Below are 22,070 nucleotides of genomic sequence, written 5' to 3'. Positions count from 1 at the left end.
GCATCCAACTGTTGATCTTGGCTCGGGTTATGATCTCTGGTCAGTGAGTTGTAGCCCCAGTTGGGCTCCACCCTGACAGCATGGAGCCTGCTTGGGATCCTCTCCCTCTGTCTGTGTCCCTCCCCCTTTCATGCACATGCTCTCTCTCTCTCTCTCACTCAAATAAACAAACAAAAAGAAAACTACAAGCATAGATGAAAATAGCTAGGGATGCTGTTAGGTTTTTGTGTGGGTTCTGGCTCTTCTCCCTTGTTCCTCAAGAGGCGTCAGCTCCAGCTTTTGTCCGCTGCCCTTATGGTGCTGTCTGGTCAGCAGAGCATGTTTTAACCATGTGCTTTGCCTGACACCTAACACGGCAGTGGCACAGGGGTGATTTCGATGCTGGGACCAGGCTTTGTCCCGGGAAGAGTAAGGAACCTTTATTTCACATCTGGAAATATCTCTGAGGGGAAATTTTCATGGGTTAGATTCAGAGCAGTTCAGTTTTGGGAACTGTTCTCACTGTTTTGGCTTCTCCCCTGACTCCGTGTTGTCATGATGATTCATTGGTTTAAAGCTGCTTCTCTTCCCAAAGAGCTCAAAACACTTTAACAGGCAATTTCTGCTCCTGGTATCTGCCCTGAAGTGGGCAAGTGGAGAGCTGAAGTGATGACCAGTGGGTAGGGGCAGAAGAAGGGATGGGTCTCCTCCCACCTGGTTAGGGTGGCCGTTCCTCTTGGCTAGACCCCAGAGCACTCCATCTTTCCAGATCTGTCTCCCGAGGAGTAAAGGCTCCGGCCCATCTGCAGAATGTTCTTGTGATTCCAGCCTCACCAGTATGTCCAGTTAGGCACATCTCCTCCTGGCCTGGTGAGTAAGGCTCCCTTGCGTGAGTTGGGCGTTTTAGGAGGCACATTCTCTCTGTGTCACTTTGTAGTACCCTAGAGCAGAGATTCCTGCCAGTGCCTCATGAGAGAGGAAGCCCGTGCTCAGCACCACGTTAGCCGTGGGGTAATTGAACACACACGCGTGGTGACACTGGCTTCAGGCCCCAGTTACGTCTGCACAGTTTTCGCCTCTGTGGCCAGTGTGCTTACGGCACCAGGGACAACGCCTTGCGGATAGATAGTGGGTGTGTAGTAAATGTGTTCGCTTCGTATTATTTGGATTTCTCTTTTGTTCTCTCCTGCCGGTGATGTCTGAGTAGACACTTTAATTGTTGTCCAGCAAGGTTCACAGCCACCTCACAGCTTCTCACCTCGTCTGTTTTTAACACTCCCTCTAGCTCCCCACTGACAGATCTCCGAGAAAGGAAAGGAATGGGCACCCTTCACAGATGCCAAGGGGACCCCTGAAAGAGACTCATTCTAACAGCAGACGTTTTTAATGCTAAAACGAAAAAAGAAAAAAGCTCTAGATATATGTGGTGTTTATAATTTTGTATACCTGATAAGATTACAGTAATTTTAGTCATTCTAAAATTGTTTCAGTTGAAAGGTGAAATACTTGGATGATTTTTGTAAGCAAAACTTTTTAATGTTTATTTTTGAAAGAGACAGAGCGTGAGTGGGGGAAGGGCAGAGAGAGAGGGAGACACAGAATCTGAAGCAGGCTCCAGGCTCTGAACGGTCAGTACAGAGCCCGACGTGCGGCTCAAACTCATAAACTCTGTGAGATCATGACCTCAGCCGAAGCCCGATGCATAACTGACTGACCCACCCAGGCACCCCAATATTTAGATGATTTTTAACTCGTGGCTTGATGAGGGTAGGAACAGCCGACAATTTTATCATCTAACTGAAGTTCTTTTTCCTTCTAAAGCCAAGTTGCTAACTCTAAGGAACAGTGTGCTCGTAGTACCTACAATTAAGGAGCTCTCACCTTTATATACAGTAGTTTTGTATCTTATAGCAAGCATTATTGTTAACGGGAAGAAAAGATTCCTGCTTTCTTATTCAGACCCTGAACTGGTAATATGTCAGTGTTTATTCATGTTACTACTAGTGCCTTAATAGCATAAATAGTATAAAATCACTTTATTATCCCAAATGGGCAGGTTTCACATGACAGTATTATGTTTTTTTTTTTTCCCTCTGCATATTTTAATTTTGTCTTTCTCCCTGAATTGCCAGCCTATTATTACCTAGCTTTCTTCCTCTGTCTAAGGTAGTAAACACAAAATGCCTTCTTCCTTCTTGGATGTGGAGGTAAAGATGTTTCTGTTGTATACCTTTCTGAGGACCCTGGGATCCTGCAAAATTGCACTAAAGTAACAGGAGAAATAGGGGTGGGAGCAGCCCCCCAGAGCCTATGCAGCTTTGTAACCAGATCACTCACAAACTCAAGCACCAAGAAAATAACTAGTACTTGGGGAGATAATTTGAGGGGCAGCCCAGGCAGGTACTCCGAGTGGCAGAAGGCTGCCGCAGGGGCTATTAAAAATGTACGAAACCCTTTGGTCTCTGAAGCAGCTTCAGAATTGAACAAGAATTACGTGAGGGAAGCTGGTCATGCTTCAGATCTGTGGTGGTGTCACCCCAGACCCACAGACTGCTGCAGTCTGGGCCGGCTTCTCTTCTCCCCTCCAGCAGCCCCCTTTGTGAACCAAGACGCAGACCTCCCGTGTTGGTCCACTAACTGGATTATTTGTCTTAAATTAAAAAAAAAAAACGATTTGCACAGAAGATGGAAACATTCTAAAATCCATTCATCCATGAATGAATGAACATGTATAGACACACAAAGGAATATTGTTCAGCTTCAAAAGGAAGGAAATTCTGACACATGCTACAGGATAGATGAACCCTGAAGACCTTATGCTGAGTGGAATGAGCCAGTCACAAAAGAGGACAAATACTGTATAATTCCATTTCTATGAGGTTCATAGAGTAGTCAGTTCCCGGAGGCAGAAAATAGAATGGGGGTTTCTGTTTACTGGGTCCACAGTTTTGGCATGGGAAGGTAGAAAGTTCTGGAGATGGGTGGCATTGATCGTTGCCAAACGAGGTGAATATACTTAATGCCACTGAAGGGTACACTTAGATTAAAAATATTTTTTGTGGCATATTTTACCACAAAAATCACTTTTGTGGTGTATTTTACCACAGAAAATTTTAAGATTGATTTGTAAAGTGTACATTGTAGCAGGGGAAGAAGTCTTTTATCTGCTGTGTTGCAAATATTTCTCCCACACTGTCATTTGTCTTTTGACGCCAAAGTTTCTGACTCTACAGACACTTTACACTTTTGGAGTCATACGCATTTTGTAGTATGTTTATAAAGGTCTTCCTCACTTCTAAGGGTGTAAAATACAACAAGATCTACCTATGTTTTCTTCTAGCACTTACACTTTTTTTTTTAATGTTTAAGTCTTTGCTCCATATAGAATTCATTTTTTGGTGTTGGGAATTTTGTGGTTTAAGACAGCGTGGCAGGGATATTACCAAGGCTTTATTATTTTCAAGGTTTATTAGGACTTCAGAAAAGCAATTTTTGTTCCCTGAGGCTTAGGAACTGTTGAATTTTAACTTGTATGGTTGTTGGAATGGAGAGGTGAGGGGAATAAAAGACATGAACTCTGTGCTACTTGATGAATGAATTATGAGGACTTTTATAACATGCTGGCCTAAAGCAAAGTCACATTTCCTTCCTTTTTGACAAGCTGACTTAGCATTTTTTTTTATGTGAAAAATATGGAGCAGAGAGGTTAATAAAGTCCCTTAAGAGACAACATCTCATTTAAAAAGCATAATCCAGGGGCTCCTGGGTGGCTCAGTCAGTTGAGTGTCCGACTTCAGCTCAGGTCATGATCTCGCGATTTGCGAGATCAAGCCCCGCGTTGGGCTCTGTGCTGACATCTCGGAGCCTGGAGCCAGCTTCAGATTCCCTGTCTCCCTCTCCCTCTCTCTGTCTCTTCCCCCACTCGTGCTGTCTCTCAAAAATAAATAAAAAATAAAATATTAAAAAAAAAAAGAAAGCATAATTCAGTTTGGAAGCAAAATAACTGACGTTGGTACCCCAGGCTTTCCTCTGAAATATTCCTAAGGCATGTCGTGGTTGCCGGCCTCAGGTGGCTGCCCTTCCGAGTGGAGAGGAAAGCAGGCGGCTTCATTTTCCATCATCTGAGGTCTCCGCTCCGAGGAGAGGCCTGGTGAACTTAGTGCCTCGCAGGTGCCAGCCGAGAGCTGGAGCTGGACGGGCAGGGACACATCCTGGTGGCATCTGGAATTTTGATTCTGGATCGGAAGCCGTCCAGAGGCCGAAATGGGAGGACACCCCAAGTCTGTAATCATTTTTCTTTTCACCCATGGTTTGCTGGAAAAGTGTGTGGACATCGACAGGAAGAACTGGGTCCTAATCCCCGCTCTACCGCTCACTAGTTGTTTGACACCGGAAAGTCAGCTAACCACTTTAGGCCTCACTTTTTGTGTGTGTAAAATGAGGCAGTTGAATCAGATACAGTACAGCCCCTCAGATAGCTCCAACAGTCCGTGTGGTGCGCTGGCCCAGAGGGCTTCTGCGTCCCGTCCCGTGGTGTAGGTTCCGTTTCCTCATCAGTGTGTTCCTGCCCCTGCTCAGCCCCACCCATCATGCAGACACAAGAGAGCAGGCACACCCATGCTTTCTGGCGGAGCGGTCCCTGGAAACTCGGACCTACCCTTAGGGAGCTGAGTGGCTTTGCGTTTTGCCCTTAGTCATTTTCTTTTGGTTTGGGCACTTGGGTTAATAAAATCAAACGTAACAACTTACTGTGTGTCTTCATGGATGTATAGAGAGTAATTCATATATAAGAAGTGCTGAGAATCTAGACATACATGCAAGGAAGACAGTGTACTAGAAATAGAGGAAAGAGAACATGCTAAATTATATGCCAAATATAACGAAGGGTGTTGTTGTTTCACTGGGGTCAGTGTGCACTTGGTTGGATCGGGTCCAGGAGTGAAATTTCATTCTCTTTTTCCTGACTTTGAAAGAAAGAATTCCTGGAGGAGGTGAGTTTGGATTTGACACTGAGAGACGGTTAAGTTGTGTGGGTGGTACTACAGACGTTTACTTAACACTGAATTCATGTCAGACACGGGGTAGGTGTTTTACATATTATTTCATTCTGGAAACAGCCCTACGGAAAGAGTGCTACTATCCTCATTTTTCCATTTTCCAATGAGAAAACTGAGGCCCAGAGAGTTTGGGTAACCTCCTCAGGTTTTCACAGCAAGTAAGCAATGAAAAGCAGTGATCTCTGACCTCAAGGTCCATGGTTTTTCTATATATCATGCTGTTTTTCATTCTTTTAGAATCACTGAAAATATACAATCTCAATATTACATATATTTTTACTAAATGTGTCTTTTTACATTGGATCCCATCTGTGCTTTGAGGAGATTTATAGTTAATGAGGTTATCTAATGCCAAAATTTGGCCAAGTTAAGTGGATCAAGATACCGTATCAATCAAGGTCTTAGTCATAAGCAACTGATAAGAAGTTATAAGAAACTGATTTCGGCTAATTTAAGCAGAAGGGGAATGTATTAGAAATACATTGGGTTAGGTGCTTGGGTGGCTCAGTCGGTTAAGCGTCCGACTTCGGCCCGGGTCATGATCTGATGGTTCATGAGTTTGAGCCCCATGTCGGGCTCTGTGCTGACAGCTCAGAGCCTGGAGCCTGCTTTGGATTCTGTGTCTCCCTCTCTCTGCCCCTCCCCTGCTCATTCTCTTTCTCTCTTTCTCTAATACATATATATATATATATATATATATATATATATATATATATATATATATATATATAAAATTTTTTTTAAAAGAAATGCATTGGGTTGCTCACAGCCTCTCTGGAAGCATCTGAGAACCAGGTTCAAGCTTGAGGGCTTGGAACAGGCCTCCCGTTCTGTTGAAGAGCTGACCCCGTGAGGGCTTGCTGCTGGTGCTCTGCCCAGGACACTGCGGTTTGTACCAACCCCTCCAACGTTACCGACCTTTTAGAAGTCGGTTATAGTTGCTCCCACCCAACACTAACAATGGAATTTGCATGCTCCCTTATTCTTGTCATTGGTTTTTGACTCAGAAACTAGACATGAGTATTCATGATCAACATGGCCATTGTGTGTGTGTGTGTGTGTGTGTGTGTGTGTGTGTGTACCCATGTCCTAGAGCAAGAAAATTGGAAAGGGAATATCTGCCATTTTCTCTTTGGTAGTAGGAAGAGGACTCTACTTCATAAGAAAGGGGATTCAGATCTGGTGGCCAAGAGAATGATAAATGGCTCCTGTAGGTGACGGTTGCTTTAGCAATTCTGGGAGGTTGTTGGCAGCAAATTGATCATCAAACCATAAGACAGAATGCTAAAGATAAACACATAAGATTTAGGCAGGAATTATTTTACCTAAAGTAAAAAAAACAAGCACAATTTGGGTTTAAAGAAAGTAAAATGATATTGACTGATGAATGGAAAAATAAAATGTTATAAATATATCCATACAGTGGGATATCTCGAATAGAAAGAAATGAAGTACCAATACATATGGGTACAGGTTTCCTTTCAGGGTGGTGAAATGTTCTCAAATTGATCGTGGCAATGGCTGCACAACTGTGTGAATATACTAAAGACCATTGAAATATCTAGTATAAGCGAGTGAATTGTATGGATGTGAATTATATCTCAGTAAAGCTGTCATTAAAGAAATAAAGTGAAGCAGGAAACTTTAGGAAACAAGGCTGTCAATTGAGGGGCAGGAAAGGCACCGAAAATATAAATCGTGGCTTACCTTCCATGATCTCTATTTACTTTTTGAAATCTAGTTCGAGGGACTACACTGAGACTCGTTGTAGCCCGAACCCTGGGAAATCTCTGAGGGGAAGGAAGGAGAGGTGTCTCATGATTCCTGATGATAGGGAAACAGTAGGCTTGTCACTGGTAATTAATAGTTGGCCGGTGTTGCCATTTATGAAACTGAACAATTAGAAGTTAGAATTTGATTTAAACTTGTTAACTGTAGCTGAATGTCAAGTTTTAGACCTTAAAGAAATTATACTGTGATTGAAAGAAATAGGACACCAACCTGATATTTTAATTGACTTATCTGGCTATGCACTCAGATGTTTTGTATTTAAAATAAAAAAAAAAAAATTGTTTTTCAGAAACGCTATCCACTTTTCCACACTAGAGGCGCTGAAATGTCAGACAGTTGAGAACATGTAGGCACAATGTAGCTTTGTGGGAGAGGTGACCTTCTAGATCCCAAAGGGTTTCAAGGACTCATTTCTGTAGAGCAATTAAAATTGCATAGTCCTAGAAAAGGGCTTTAGAAGAAAAGGAGGAAAGATTCTTAAATACAGACCCAGATGCTAGGATGAGAATACATGCAGTAATTGTGACCTTGGCATTCTCGCTGTGAATGTCTGCACAGTTGCTGTCAGTTACGTTCTCTATTCTGTGTACTTGTTTGCACATGACTTTCTTCTTGTATGTGAAAGATAATCTCAGTATGGTTCAAGGATCTTCAGCTTTGTCACCTAAAAGAATGAGTTGGTTTGTACTCGGGGAACGCTTTCTTGGGGAAGAAGAATTACCAAGATTAAGAGAACAGTTTCTCTACAAATTAGAAATCTTACAAAATTTTGTATGCTAGCTTGCAAGTTAACAATAGAAAAGACCTTTACTGAAGTGAATAAATATAAACAATTTGAGTTCCCTTTTCCAAAGGGAACCATATTTTAGCACATGAATGAAATAGATTACACATCGTAGCAAGATGTTTGGGCCCCTCTAGCTGTTTCTAGTTTTGGTATTATATGTTTTCTGGATCAGTAATTGCTACCTGTGTGATGTGGACAGTCCAAGGAAATAGTTCAGTTCCTATTTTTGAGATATAATTTGTATACAGTAAAATTTACCCTTTTCTGGTCAGTTTTTACAAATGTGTGGTCTGTGGCCACCACCACAGTACCAACATGCAGTACTTTTCCATCGACCCAGAAACGTTCCTTGTAACCCACTGCAATCCCCTCTCCGTTCTCCCAGCCCCTGGCCGCCTCTGATTTGTGGGTTTTGTCATTTTCAGAATGCCATATCAATGGAATCTTATAGCATGTGGCCTTTTTGTGTCTGGCTTCTTTCCCAGTGCATAATGCATTTGAGACTCATCTGTGTTCTTGCAGGTATGAGTATGCTCCTTTTTATTGCTCATCGAGCTAATTTTTATTGAGTGTTGTTATGCATTAGCTGTTGTGCGAATGCTCCGCCGATACAGTAATGAATAAGGTGGGCACTATCCCTACCATCTCGGAGTTTGTGGATCAGACAAGTACAAAAAGAAAGAGTATCATTAGTGCTGCAATGGTGCAAGTGCAGTGTATCATGGGAGCACAGAGCAAGAATATTTAACTCACATTTGAAGGATCATGGAAGCTTCCCAGGGGAGCTGCTGCTGAACTCGAGACCTAAGGATGAGTGATTGGGCTGCAAGCAGGTGATGGGAGGGATGAATTCAGACCTGTACCAGCTCATGAGAGTTGGTGGTGAAAAATTCAGGAGCTTTGCAAGCTGGTTGTTGAATCACTGATAGCTTGACATTGGTCATGGTGAGAGTATTTATACCACTGATATTGTTAAATACCTCGAATTGGGAAGTTGTTTTCTTCTTTAGACAGTCTCCTTGCACACCACACTGGATGGACAAGCATTATAGTCAGGGGAGATTGTTAACTGTGAAAGCAAGAAGGAGCATGGTGTTTCTGCAGAACTGAAATAAAATCAGTAGGGCTTAAGTGTAGAGTGTTGAGGGGAGAACTGACAGCTAGAGAATTAGGTGGGGGCAGATCGTATTGGGGGAGGTAAGCCGTATTAATAAGCCATGATGTCATTTTCTTATTTTAACATCTGTGTCAGTTCTGGCTTGGTTTCAATCGATTGATTATTCTCACTGGGGAGAATTATTCTCCTGCTTTACATGCCAGGCAGTTTTTGATTGTACATCAGAAACTGCGAGTTTTGCCTTCTGTATTCCTGTAAATCTTGGGTAGTTTTGTTCTGGGACACAGGTAAGTTTTACTTGGACACAGTTTGATCATTTCGGTCATTTGTGTAAGATTCTTTGCTTGGGACCAGAGCCATGTTTAGTGGAGAGTTAATTCTTCCTACTGTTGGAGCTAAGACCCTTTGAATTCTCTACTGGATGCCCATGAATTATTAAGTTTTCTAGTCTGACTGGTGGGAACAAGCACTATTCCTTGGCCCTGTTTGAGTATCAGGTAGGTACTGACTGGTTCCTGTAAATCCTGGGTCATTTTTTTCTTGACCTTGAACAGTTCCTCACACGTTTGCAGTGATCACATTCTGGTCAACATTTGAGGGGGACCGTCTCGAGCTCCCGAGAGTTTTCTCTCTCAAGCATTGTCTCTGCTGCAATTCTCTCCTGAAGACTCTATTTACCTCATTTCCCTGGATTCTTACTTCCATGTTCTAATTTCAGGGAGTCTGCCTGACTCTGCCTAATCCCCCCTAGATTTTTAGGCTATTTCAGGTGAAGGATAAGTTGGGTTCCTGGTGTTTCTGCAGAACTGAAATAAAATCAATATTAAATAAATCAATAAAATCATTGATTTTATTACAGCTAAATAGTAGCTCAATCAATCAATCAATCAATCAATAAAATCATTGGCTGGACCTAATATCAGTGGAGGGCAATTAAAGAGAGGTTTACATGGGGGCTGGTGGGATCAGATTTGCTTTTTTAAAAAGCAGTTTGAATGTAATTCAAACTGAATGTAATTACATTCAGTTGGAATGTAATATAGAAATAGATTGAGGGTGCCTGGGTGGCTCAGTCGGTTAAGCATCTGACTTCAGCTCAGGTCATGATCTTGCGGTCCATGAGTTCGAGCTCCGCCTTGGGCTCCATGTTGACAGCTTGGAGCCTGGAGTCTGCTTTGGATTCTGTCTCCCTCTGCCCTTCCCCCTCTCCGCCTACTCTGTGTCTCTCTCCCTCTCAAAAAATAAATAAACATTAAAAAAAAAATAAACAGATTGTTTTGCTTACCTGTTGGGGTTGCTGGGGACCTGAAAAAAAAATTTTGGAGTTAGGTAAACCAGCTACAGTGGTAGCGCAATAATTCAGTTAAGAGACAGTGGTGACTGGGGTGCCTGGGTGGCGCAGTTGGTTAAGCGTCCCAACTTTGGCTCAGGTCAGGATCTCGTGGTTCGTGAGTTCGAGTCCCGTGTCGGGCTCTGTGCTGACAGCTCAGAGCCTGGAGGCTGCTTCGGATTCTGTGTCTCCCTCTCTCTCTCTGCCCCTCCCCTGCTTGTGCACTCTGTCTCTCTCTCAAAAATAAATAAATATTAACACAAATTAAAAAAAGAGATAGTGGTCACTGAAACTAGGGAATCGTCAATATGGATTAACAACAATGTACACATGGGAGAGGTATCTGTGAGGTAGAAAATGTGAACCAAACAGGAACCATAACAATGGAAAAATAGTAGGGTAAGTTTCAGCGACAACAAATCTATTAAAACTCGGTCGGATCTGATTAATAAAATAAAAGATATGGCATACTGCAGAGGCAGAGTAAGTATGAATTCAGAGAGGATGCCCACCAGAGGTCAAATCCAGAAACCTGAGTATGGATATGAAGAAACAGTGACATTAAGCCCTTGAGGAAAGTTGAAGAAAAAAATGCTTTCAGGAAAGGAACATTCTCAGATCTTGCGATGCTATAGAATTGCGGCATCCAAAACGTGGCCTGGTTTAGTGTCCAGATACCACTTTTAATCACATAGATTGGGCATAACAATTAGCCTGGAAAAATTATGTGGAAAAATGGATAGTTTAATAATCAATTAAATATAAATTAAACAAGAAACCTTACTTCGTATACTTCATGAATATACGAAATAAGAAACCTTATACTTATTATAATTGTGAACATAAGTACAGAAGTTATTGATAAGGCTTTGGGGAAAGAAGTGAATTAATTTAAAATGTCTTCTGCCTTTTAGTAGACATATAAGTATAATATAAATTCCAAGAGAGCAGGGACTCTATTTAACCTTCGTATCTCCAGCTTCTAGTCTGGCATGATAGCAGGTACTTAAATACATGTGTAAGTGGATGAATACATTTTAAGTGTATTCAGGTTGTATTCAGTAGATGAGGAGAGCAACATACAAAACTAGTTTCAAAGTATATTTTATCTTTGGACCCAATAATTGCAGTTTCCAAAAATATCTGTCAAGAATTAAAAATGCCAAAAACCTTAGCATTACGTTGAAGTATGAACCTTGAAGAATTAGCTGTGGGATGAAATATGCATTTGACAGATTTAAAAAAAATTTTTTTTAAAGAGATACAGACCCCATTATTCCAACTATGCGTGTTGTTTCACTTTTAGTTAGATTTCTTTTTAATGTTTTTATTTATTTTTGAGACAGAGACAGAGTATGAGCAGGGGAGGGGCAGAGAGAGAGGGAGACACAGAATCTGAAGCAGGCTCCAGGCTCTGAGCTCTCAGCACAGAGCCTGATGCGGGGCTCGAACCCATGGACTGTGAGATCATGACCTGAGCTGAAGTCGGACGGGCGCCCAATCGACTGAGCCACCCAGGCACCCCAACTTTTAGTTAGATTTTTGGTATTCGCTGCCAGTGGAAGGATAGCAGTTCAGTTGCTTGCCTGCAGTCTTTCCTGAAGCGGCATCTCTTACCAAAAATGAGGAGTAAGATCCTGAGAAAGGCCTGTCGGTGCCTTCATGTTCTGTAACCACACTCTCCAGAGCAGGCTCCTTCTGGGGATCTGAGCTCTGAGAAGAGCTATTTAAAATTCTTGGCTTCAGGGTTGTTCCGTCTTCCCACTCTTTTCTGTTTGAGAAACCTTGAGAAGGAACTCGGTATCACTGATGGAACACTGTGATCATACCCTCTTCCAACTGCTTCATTGATGTATTGCACATTTGGTGTGAGCCAGAAGTTGCTGATCAGAGGTGCTGTTTAAGCAAAGAAAGGCTCCCGTGGGGTGCAGACTTCTTCCTGCTGTTCCAAGACATCTCAGGCCATCTCTGTTTTCCTAGTAGTAGTGACCACAATTTTTACTCAGGAAAGATAAAGCACAAAAAGAACAAAAGTAAGTTTCTAAAGGATTTATACGAAGTCTTTATGTGTTAGGAAAACTGGCGTAAAAGCAGAGAATTCTCAGAGAAATACTGCTTTCTAATACAAGCAAGGCAACTTTGTGTGCATCTCGTCCAGTAAATAAAATTTCCCCTGGGGATCAATTTCTAAAACTTGCTTCCTCATAACAAAGGACATCTTTAAAATTTATTGTTTTTAACGTTTATTCATTTTTGAGAGACAGAGACACAGTGTGAGCGGGGGAGGGGCAGAGAGAGAGGGAGACACAGAATCCGAAGCAGGTTCCAGGCTCTGAACTGACAGCACAGAGCCTGACGTGAGGCTTGAACCCACAAACCGTGAGATCATGACCTGAGCCGAAGTCAGATGCTCAACCGACTGAGCCACTCAGGCACCCCACAAAGGAAATCTTTTAAAGCGATGTTTTCTAGTAAATATTTTAGGACTTCTTCCCTTTTTATTTTGTATTATTTTTTCCAAGTTTGTTGAGAATTGACAAATATATATATTTAAAGTATACAGTGCTATGATTTGAGACACAGTTGCATTGTGGAATGATTTGTTTGCTGTGAGAACACTTAAGATCTGCTTTCTGCAACTTACAAGTATGCAACAAAAATTTATTTCCTCATAGTTCTGGAGGCTAAAAGTCCAAGGTCAGGATGCCAGTTTCTGATGAGACTTTCCTTTCTGACTTGCAGATAGTTGCCTACCTTCTCACTGTGCCCTCATGCAGCCTTTCCTTTCTTACACTCCTGGTGCCTCTTCCTCTTCCTTTATCCCCAAGGTAGGGTGAGATCAAGGGTCACATGCTGTACTGACTGAGCCAGCCAGGTGCCCCTCTCTTCCTCCTCTTACAGGCCCACCAGTCTTATTAGGACCCTGCCCTTATGACCTCATTTAATCTTAATTACCTCCTTAAAGGTCCTCTCTCCAAATATAGTCTCATGGAAGTTAGGGTTTCAATATATGGATGTTGCGGGGGAGGGGAGCAGGGGAGTGGGCCACTGTCCAGAACACAAAGACTTTTTTTTTTTTAACATAAACACAGTACCATTATCACACCTAAGAATAGTAACAATAAACCATATCAAATATTTAGTCAAAGCTCACCTTTTCCCAATTACCTTATAATTTTTCTTAATGTTTATTTATATTTGAGAGAGGGAGAGAGACAGTGCACCAGCAGGGGAGGGGCAGAGAGAGAGAGAGAGAGAGAGAGAGCAGGAGACAGAATCTGAAGCAGGCTCCAGGCTCTGAGCTGTCAGCACAGAGCCCGACGTGGGGCTCGAACTCACAAGCCATGAGATCATGACCTGAGCTGAAGTCGGATGCTCAACCGACTGAGCCACAAGCGCCCCAATCTTATAATTTTTTTTTTATTAAAGCCTCAAAGTTTTATCTTACTGGTAGTCTGTGGGAATGTCTTTGTATTATTTAATGTGCGTTTATTTACTGTGTTCTCAGCATCGTTCTAAGCACAATGAGGAGCTGAGTGCCCGTGTCAGAAAACCGTAAGCTGAGGTGAACCTCAGTTTCTCCAGTGAGTGACCACACGACAGTGCCAATTTCCTTCACCTCACATAATGCCTGACTTCTAGATACAATACAGTGTTATTAACCATAGCTACCATGCTGTACGTTAGGTCCCCAGAATTTATTCTTTGTATATTGGAAGTTTGTCTCATTTCCATCTTCCCCCCAACCCCTGAACCAACATTCTACTTTCTGCTTCTGTGAGTTTCTTATATACGTTCCACGTGTAAGTGAGATCATGAAGTGTTAGTATTTCTCTATCTGGCTTATTATACTTAGCATAATGCCCTCCAGGTTCATCCATATGGTTGCAAATAGCAGGATTTTTTGCTTTTTAATGGCTGAATATTCCGTGTGTGTGTGTGTGTGTGTGTGTGTGTGTTTGTGTGTGAGATCTTCTTTATACATTCGTCCGTTAAGGACTTTCAGATCGTTCCTATATTTTGACTATTGTGAATAAAGCTGCACTGAACATGGGTGTACCAATATGTCTATGAGATCCTAATTTCATTTCCTTTGGCTGTGTATCCGGGAACGGGATTCCTGGATCATATGGTAGTGCTATTTTTAATTTTCTGAGGGACCGCCATGCTGTTTTCTATAGTGGCTGCACCAATTTATACTCCCACCAACAATGTAGAAGGGCTCCCTTTTCTCCACATCCTCGCCAACATTTGTTATCTCTTGTCTTTTGATACTAGCCCTTCTGACAGGTGTGAGGTGATAGCTCATGGTGGTTTTGATTCGCATTTCCCTGATGATGAGTGATGTTGAACACTTTTGTGTGCACAATGGCCATTTGTTTGTCTTCTTTGGAAAGATGTGTATTCTGGTCCTTTGCCCGTTTTAAACGGAATCATTTGCTTTTTAGCTGTTGAGTTGTATGGGTTCTTTAATAAGTTTTAGATTTTAACCCCTTATCAAATATATGATTTGCAAATATATTCTCACATTCCCTAGGCTGCCTTTTCAGTTTGTTGATTGTTTCCTTTTCTGTGCAGAAACTCGTTAGTTTGATGTGGTCCCACCTGCTTTTGTTGCCTGTGTTTTTAAGGTCTTACCCACAAACATCTTTGCCAAGACTGATGTCAGAGAGCCTTTCCCCTTTCTTTTCTTCTAGTTTTATGGTTGCTGGTATTACATTTAGATCTTTAATCCATTTTCAAGTTAATTTTTGTGAGTGGTGTAAGATAGGGTCCAGTTTCTTTGTTTTTTTCTTTTTCTTTTTTTGCATGTGGCTATCCGGTCTCCCCAATATCATTCTTTGAAGAGACTTCCCTTTTTTCCATTGTGTGTTCTTAGTGCCCTTGTCTAAAATTAGTTGCCTACACACATTTTTTCCTTTTTAGCAATCATGTTCATAGTCATCAGGTCATAAATTTGCACCATCCACTTTCCTTGGGTAGTGGTAATTATTAAAATGTTTCATTTTGAGATCCATTTGAGAAAGTTCCTTTTCATTTTTCTCCAGTTTTGAGGGCAGTGTGAGAGAAATTCCAGTTGATGGTCTCTGTGTCTTCTCTTGCCCACTTGTTATTTATTTATTTACTTATTTATTTAATTTTTTAGTATTCATTTATTTTTGAGAGAGAGAGAGAGAGACAGAGTGTGAGAGGAGGAGAGGCAGAGAGAGAGGGAGACAGAGAATCCAAAGTGGGCTCCAGGCTTTGAGCTGTCAGCACAGAGCCTGACGTGGGCTCGAACTCACAAACCGTGAGATCATGACCTGAGCCGACATCGGGTGCTTAACTGACTGAGCCACCCAGGTGCCCTGTCTTGCCCACTTGTTTTTAGTCGATGTCTGTGATTTACCATAAGTTCTGAGTGCAAACATAATTCTCTATTTTATGTTTCTGCCCTGTATTTTTGGCAAGCTTCATGAAAATAACATGTTTAATACTTTTCTTTATTTCTTTATCCTCTACCCCCTTTATGTTCTATAGACCATATTTATATGGTCTATAAATATATATTAAATATATATTATTCACATAAATATACATTGTATATTATAATAAATATAGGTAATATATAAATATAAAATACATTATATATCCTATATATATTAAGTAATATGTATATTAAAGTTTTTTCCATCTTATTTAAGTAATCTGTACACCCAACATAGGGCTTGAACTCATGACCCTGAGATCAAGCATTGCGTGCTCTCCCGACTGAGCCAGCCGGGCACACCTAGACCACTTATATTTATTTGCTGATATATTTTTTGTACGTTCACTCATCTGCTTATTCCTTCTCGAATGCATAGATGTACACATTATTCATACAGTGAAGACACATTTGCTGTTTACTGTGTGCCAGAAACTGCACTAGTCCCGGAAGTATGTGACAGTGAAGAGATCTGGCTCTGACAGGTACAGTACTTGAGATAATCATGTTAGCGAAGCTGTCTGTGAAATGCAGACGTGATTTTGGCTTTGTGTGGAGCAAGGTGGTGTGGATCCTCCACGAAGATGAGATCGCTGTGTACCTCAGTCAAACCACTGAACACATACTCTGTTGTGACTCCTTTTGTTCCCCTCAAGGAAGTGGAAAACACTTGCAGTATCGAGGAACAGGACCCTAGGCTCTATCAGTGAGGCAGCACCACCACCGGATTAAGATCAGCGTAGTCCAACGTGAAGGGCACTTGGGTGGATACATGTGGCAAGGTGGATTCTGTGAAGTTTGATGTTGCAGAACACTGGGTGTGTAGGTAGTCGCCTTGCCACGCTACTGTGCTACGAGTAGAAAGCCACCCCTTTTTTTTTGTATGTCATTTTCACAGCCAGGCTTTGTGACCACCCCCCACACCTGCCCCCAGTAATATTGTATGCCAGATGCTCTATATACATAGGTGGTGAAAAGGGGCTGTAGTTGCTCTGTAGGCCTCAAAGGTCATGACCCAAAGAAGATTAAAACCACAGTTTGCACATATTCGCTTTAATTTGTGATGGGAAGGCAAAGCAAAAAACTTGTAAAATTCGAATTACTCTGCCTATCATTTGGCTCTTTAAATCGTAGCTCAGTAGAATGATACTTGAGTGTTTTTCAAAAATAAAAATAAAAAAGGAAAGACAATGTCATGGGAGAAGAAGGCGTGATGGATGCTGATGTTTTTGTTTTGTTTTGTTTTCCATGCAGAAACACATTTCATACTCACTGGGTTGAATAGGATGAAGGAGAGGCAGAGAAACAGATCATTTGAGGTTTACACTGATTAGAATGTGAGAGGGAGACTCTGAGGGACAACATGATGTTCTTAATGAGCCTAATATTATTTTAGAGTTTTCAGCTGAGATCATAATGTGTGTAAAAACAACAAAATAAAATAAAACAGACTTCGTAAGCCAAGAATGGAGAGGGCAATAAAAGCCAGAAATCTGCTGGATGCTAACAGTAATGATCTTGGTATTGGTTAGAAATGGTTTCATTATACTGATTTAGATTAAAAGGCCATCGTTATTTGGATAGTGAGATCTTATATAGTTATCATGTGAAGTGTTTGTATTGCAACAGACAAAAGATGCCCATTTTTATAGTTTGTTAATAAAATAGATTTTTTTAAATTAGAAATTTAGAAAATTGGAAAATTAGAAATTAGAAATTTAGAAATTTAGAAAATTTAGAAATTTAGAAAATTACAAAATGTTTTAAATATAAAACATGATCCCTAAATATTTTCTGAAAGATATATTTTCAAGTACGTACAAATGAAGATAATTTTTTTTTTAAATATGTGTAAGAGTACATCTTACTTGAGCTACTGGAATAGGAAAAAAGAATTCCATGCCCAGTGGGTGGCTCCAAGTCACGACCCTGAGATCAAGAGTTGCAGGCCCTACTGACTGCAGCCCTTTCTGCCCACAGGTCCTATCCCTGTGCTTTTATTTATTTTGTTTATTAATCACCTTTTTGCATCAAAGAAGTCTTCAAGGATTCTTTCTTGGCCATTGGCTCTGGACCAACCCACCATCACCCCAAAACTTCATCAGATAGGATACAAGCTCCAAGACGGCACAGACTTTGTTTTATTCACCACTGTATCACCCACATCTGGGACGGTAGGATAGGTGGTCAATAAATGTTCAGCCAGTGTATGAAAGAATGAATGAAATTGACAGCTGAGAAAATGGAGTTATCTAAGATGAAACTAGAACCTAGTCGTCCCAACTTTAATTACTTTTATTTTTTTTAAGTTTCTTTCTTTATTTTTAATGTTTATTTTTGAGAGAGAGAGAGAGAGAAGGAGAGTGAGCGAGTGGTGGAGGGGTCGAGAGAGGGAGATGTAGAATCTGAAGCAGGCTCCAGGCTCTGAGCTGTTAGCACAGAGCCCGACGTGGGGCTCAAACTCAGGAACTGTGAGATCATGACCTGAGCCGAAGTTGGATGCTTAACTGACTGAGCTACCCAGGTGCCCCTTACGTTTATTTTTGAGAGAGAGAGTGTGCATGAGAGTGTGCACACCCGTGAGTCGGGGGAGGGGCAGAGAGAGAAGGAGAGAGGGAACCCAAGCAGGCTCTGTGCTCTCAGTGCGGAGCCTCATGCGGGCTCCAGCTCAGGAACCGTGATACCGTGACCTGAGCTGAAATCAAGAGTTGGATGCTTAACTGACTGAGCCACCCAGGCACCTCTCCCAACGTTAAATATATCTTATTTCTATTATGTGATTTGCTTTTACTCTTCATGGTTGTACAGAAAAAGACAACACAGCAGGCTTGAGGCTGCTTATCCAAAAGAAAGTCCTGCTTGCAAGGTTGGTTGGTGTCTGGGAACTTGGAATTTGGGAGGATTCTTACCATTCTCCGAACCAATCAGAGTGGCTCACCATGCCTAGATTGTTCATACAGGCTGTATAGTTTATGTTGGACACCTGCTTTCCTTTTGCATATCTGGAATTTTGGAGCAGGGGTATGGAGAGAGTGCTTATGTGCTCAGTTCCCAGTAAGAACCCCGGTACCAAGTCTTTAATGAGTCTTCCCTGGTGGGTAATACATTACACGTGTTGTCATATCTCATTGCTGGAGGAGGTAAGCACTTCCAGTGGGACTCCACTGGGAGAGGACTCTTGGCTGCTTGTGCCTCTGGACTTTCCCCGATGCACTTTTTCCCTTGCCTGATTTTGCTTTGTGCTTTTTTGCTGTAATAAATCATAGCCACAAGTACAACTATATGTTGCATCCTGTGAAGTCCTTCTAACAAATTACTGAGTCTGGAGGTTGTCTCGGGGCCCCCTGACACAATGGTGTTGCTTAGCATGCTCTTTTGGCTCATCAGTGGATTACAGACATCCTTCCGTGTTAGTTATACAAGCCTGTCTCAATCTTTTTAATGGCTGTGTAGTGTGCTATATTAGGAACATGCTGTGAGTTATTTAACCGTTCTGTTAATGAATATTCAGAATGATTCTGGTTTTTCACGTTTATAAATAGTGCTTGTACACATACACTGGGTTCTAAAAGTAGATACGCTTTTGTCCATTTTGATAGGTACTGCCCAATTATCTTTTTAATTTTTTTTGAATGTTTATTTTTATTTTTGAGAGAGAGAAAGAAACAGAGTACAAGTGAGGGAGGGCAGAGAATGGGAGAGACAGAGCAGACTCCAGGCTCTGAGCTGTCAGCACAGAGCCCGACACGGGGCTCGAACCCACAAACTGTGAGATCATGACCTGAGCCAAAATTGGATGCTTAACCAACTGAGCCACCCAGGAGCCCCTGCCCCATTATCTTTTTTTTTTGCGTGTGTGTGAGATCTGCTTGTTTCTTTTTATTTATTTATTTTTTTATTTTATTTTTTAAATTTACATCCAAATTAGTGAGCATATAGTGCAACAATGATTTCGGGAGTAGATTCCTTAATGCCTCTTAGCCATTTAGCCCATATGCCCTCCTACAACCCTCCAGTAACCCTGTTTGTTCTCCATATTTAAGAGTCTTTTGTGTTTTGCCCCCTCCATGTTTTTATATTATTTTTGCTTCCCTTCCCTTATGTTCATCTGTTCTGTGTCTTAAAGTCCTCATGTGAGTGAAGTCATATGATATTTGTCTTTCCCTGACTAATTTCGCTTAGCATATTATTCTCTAGTTAATCCACATTGTTGCAAATGGCAAGATTTCATTCTTTTTGATTGCCAAGTAATACTCCATTGTATATATAGACCACATCTTCTTTATCCATTGATGTCATCCATCGATGGACATTTGGGCTCATGCCATACTTTGACTACTGTTGATAGTGCTGGTGTAAACATTGGGGTGCATGTGCCCCTTTGAAACAGCATACCTGTATCCCTTGGATAAATACCTACTGGTGCTATTGCTGGGCTGTAGGATAGTTCTAGCTCTATTTTTAATTTTTTGAGGAACCTCCATACTGTTTTCCAGAGCAGCTACACCAGCTTGCATTCCCACCAGCAGTGCAAAAGACATCCTCTTTCTCCACATCCTCGCCAACATCTGTTGTTGCCTGAGTTGTTAATGTTAGCCATTCTGACAGGTGTGAGGTGGTATCTCATTGTGGTTTTGATTTGTATTTCTCTGATGAGATGTTGAGCATTTTTTCATGTGTTGGTTGGTCATCTGGATGTCTTCTTTGGAGAAGTGTCTATTCATGTCTTTTGCCCATTTCTTCACTGGATTATTTGTATTTTGGGTGTTGAGTTTGATGAGCTCTTTATAGATTTTGGATACTAACCCTTTATCTGATATGTCATTTGCAAATATCTTCTTCCATTTTGTTGGTTGCCTTTTAGTTTTGCTGATTGTTTCCTTCACTGTGCAGAAGATTTTTATTTTGATGAGGTCCCAATGGTTCATTTTTGCTTTTGTTTCCCTTGCCTCTGGAGACATGTTGAGTAAGAAGCTGCTGCAACGAAGATCAAAGAGGTTTTGCCTGCTTTCACATCGAGGATTTTGATGGCTTCCTGCCTAACACTGAGGTCTTTCATCCATTTTGAGTTTATTTCTGTGTATGGTATAAGAAAGTGGTCCAGGTTCATTCTTCTGCATGTCGCTGTCCAGTTTTCCCAGCACCACTTGCTGAAGAGACTGTCTTTATGCCATTGGATATTCTTTCCTGCTTTGTCAAAGATTAGTTGGCCATATATTTGTGGGTCCATTTTCTGGGTTCTCTATTCTGTTCCATTGATCTGAGTGTCTGTTCTTGTGCCATGTCCAATTATCTTTTTAAAAGGCTGTTCCAATGTACATTTCCACTAACAATGTAAACGCCCCATGTCTCCACATTCTTTTTTTTTTTAATATGAAATTTACTGTCAGATTGGTTTCCATACAAACACCAAGTGCTCATCCCAACAGGTGCCCTCCTCAGTGCCCATCACCCACTTTCCCCTCCCTCTTTACCCCCCCATCAACCCTCAGTTTATTTTCAGTTTTTAAGAGTCTCTTATGGTTTGGCTGTCTCCCTCTCTAAGTTTTTTTTTCCCCCTTCCCCTTTCCCATGGTCTTCTGTTAAGTTTCTCAGGATCCACATAAGAGTGAAAACATATGGTATCTTACTAACCCTGTTACTCTTTTAAATTTTTATGTCTCATGGTCAAAAAGTGAAATGGCCTCCTATGGTTGTTTAAATTTGAATTTTCTAACAACTAGCAATTTTGAGCATCTTTTCCTATGTGAGCTTAATCTGTCTATTTTTATGTTTTGTTCTCAGTTCTGTTGAGTGTCTTTTCTGAGTTGATTTACAGGTGCTGTTGTTGTACTAAGGATTTCAGCATTTTGTCTTTTTTATGTTGCTAATTTTTTTTTTTTTTTTATATTCAAGTCAGTCTTTTTCTAATGTTTGTAGTGTCTTTTGCCTAACAGAAGTTTTCAGTTTTGAGTAGTAAACTCTGTTCATCTTTTCCTTTATGGGTTTTCTGAATATCAAGTCTTGCTTTGAAAAGCACTACCCCATTCTAAGATAATAAAACTATTCCTTTCTGGGGGCGCCTGTGTGGATCAGTATCCAACTTTTGCTCAGGTCATGATTTCATGGTTCATAGGTTCAAGCCCCATGCTGGGCTCTGTGCTGACAGCTCAGAGCCTGAAGCCTGCTTCAGATTTTGTGTCTGCCTCTCTCTCTGTGCCCACCCCCATTCCCATGGTGTCTAGTTACATATACCCCTTGACACGAAGGGTGGCCTTTTATGATTGCTGGATCTGACACTCTTGAATCAGATACAGTTTTTATGTGTAAATGGTTACCTGTTGTTCATGGTGTTGGTGAAAACTCTGTCCCAGGCTGAACATTTACCCTGACCCCTGTGGAGTCCTGACTGGGCACCGGTGGCAGGAGCAGTTGAGAGAGAGCTCTGGGCTTGGGTTGATCGTCTTGAGTCAGAGTCATCAGGTCATTTTGGATCTTACTTGTTTAAGGTCATGTGGCCTCTCATGCCACACACACATCATGGTTCATAGTCCTTGATAAGT

General features: G+C 41.4%; 1 protein-coding gene across 1 annotated transcript in view; it reads left to right on the top strand.

The window, feature by feature from the left end:
* The window catches only part of AVEN (apoptosis and caspase activation inhibitor), a 197,796-nt gene that overhangs the window by 153,068 nt on the left and 22,658 nt on the right, over positions 1-22,070 (top strand). The gene's annotated exons all lie outside the window — the stretch shown is intronic.

The sequence above is a fragment of the Panthera leo genome, chromosome B3, assembly GCF_018350215.1.
Source record: "Panthera leo isolate Ple1 chromosome B3, P.leo_Ple1_pat1.1, whole genome shotgun sequence".
NCBI lineage: Eukaryota > Metazoa > Chordata > Mammalia > Carnivora > Felidae > Panthera > Panthera leo.
The sequence above is the reverse complement of the archived record's forward strand: the minus strand, read 5'-3'. Positions and strand labels throughout refer to the sequence as shown.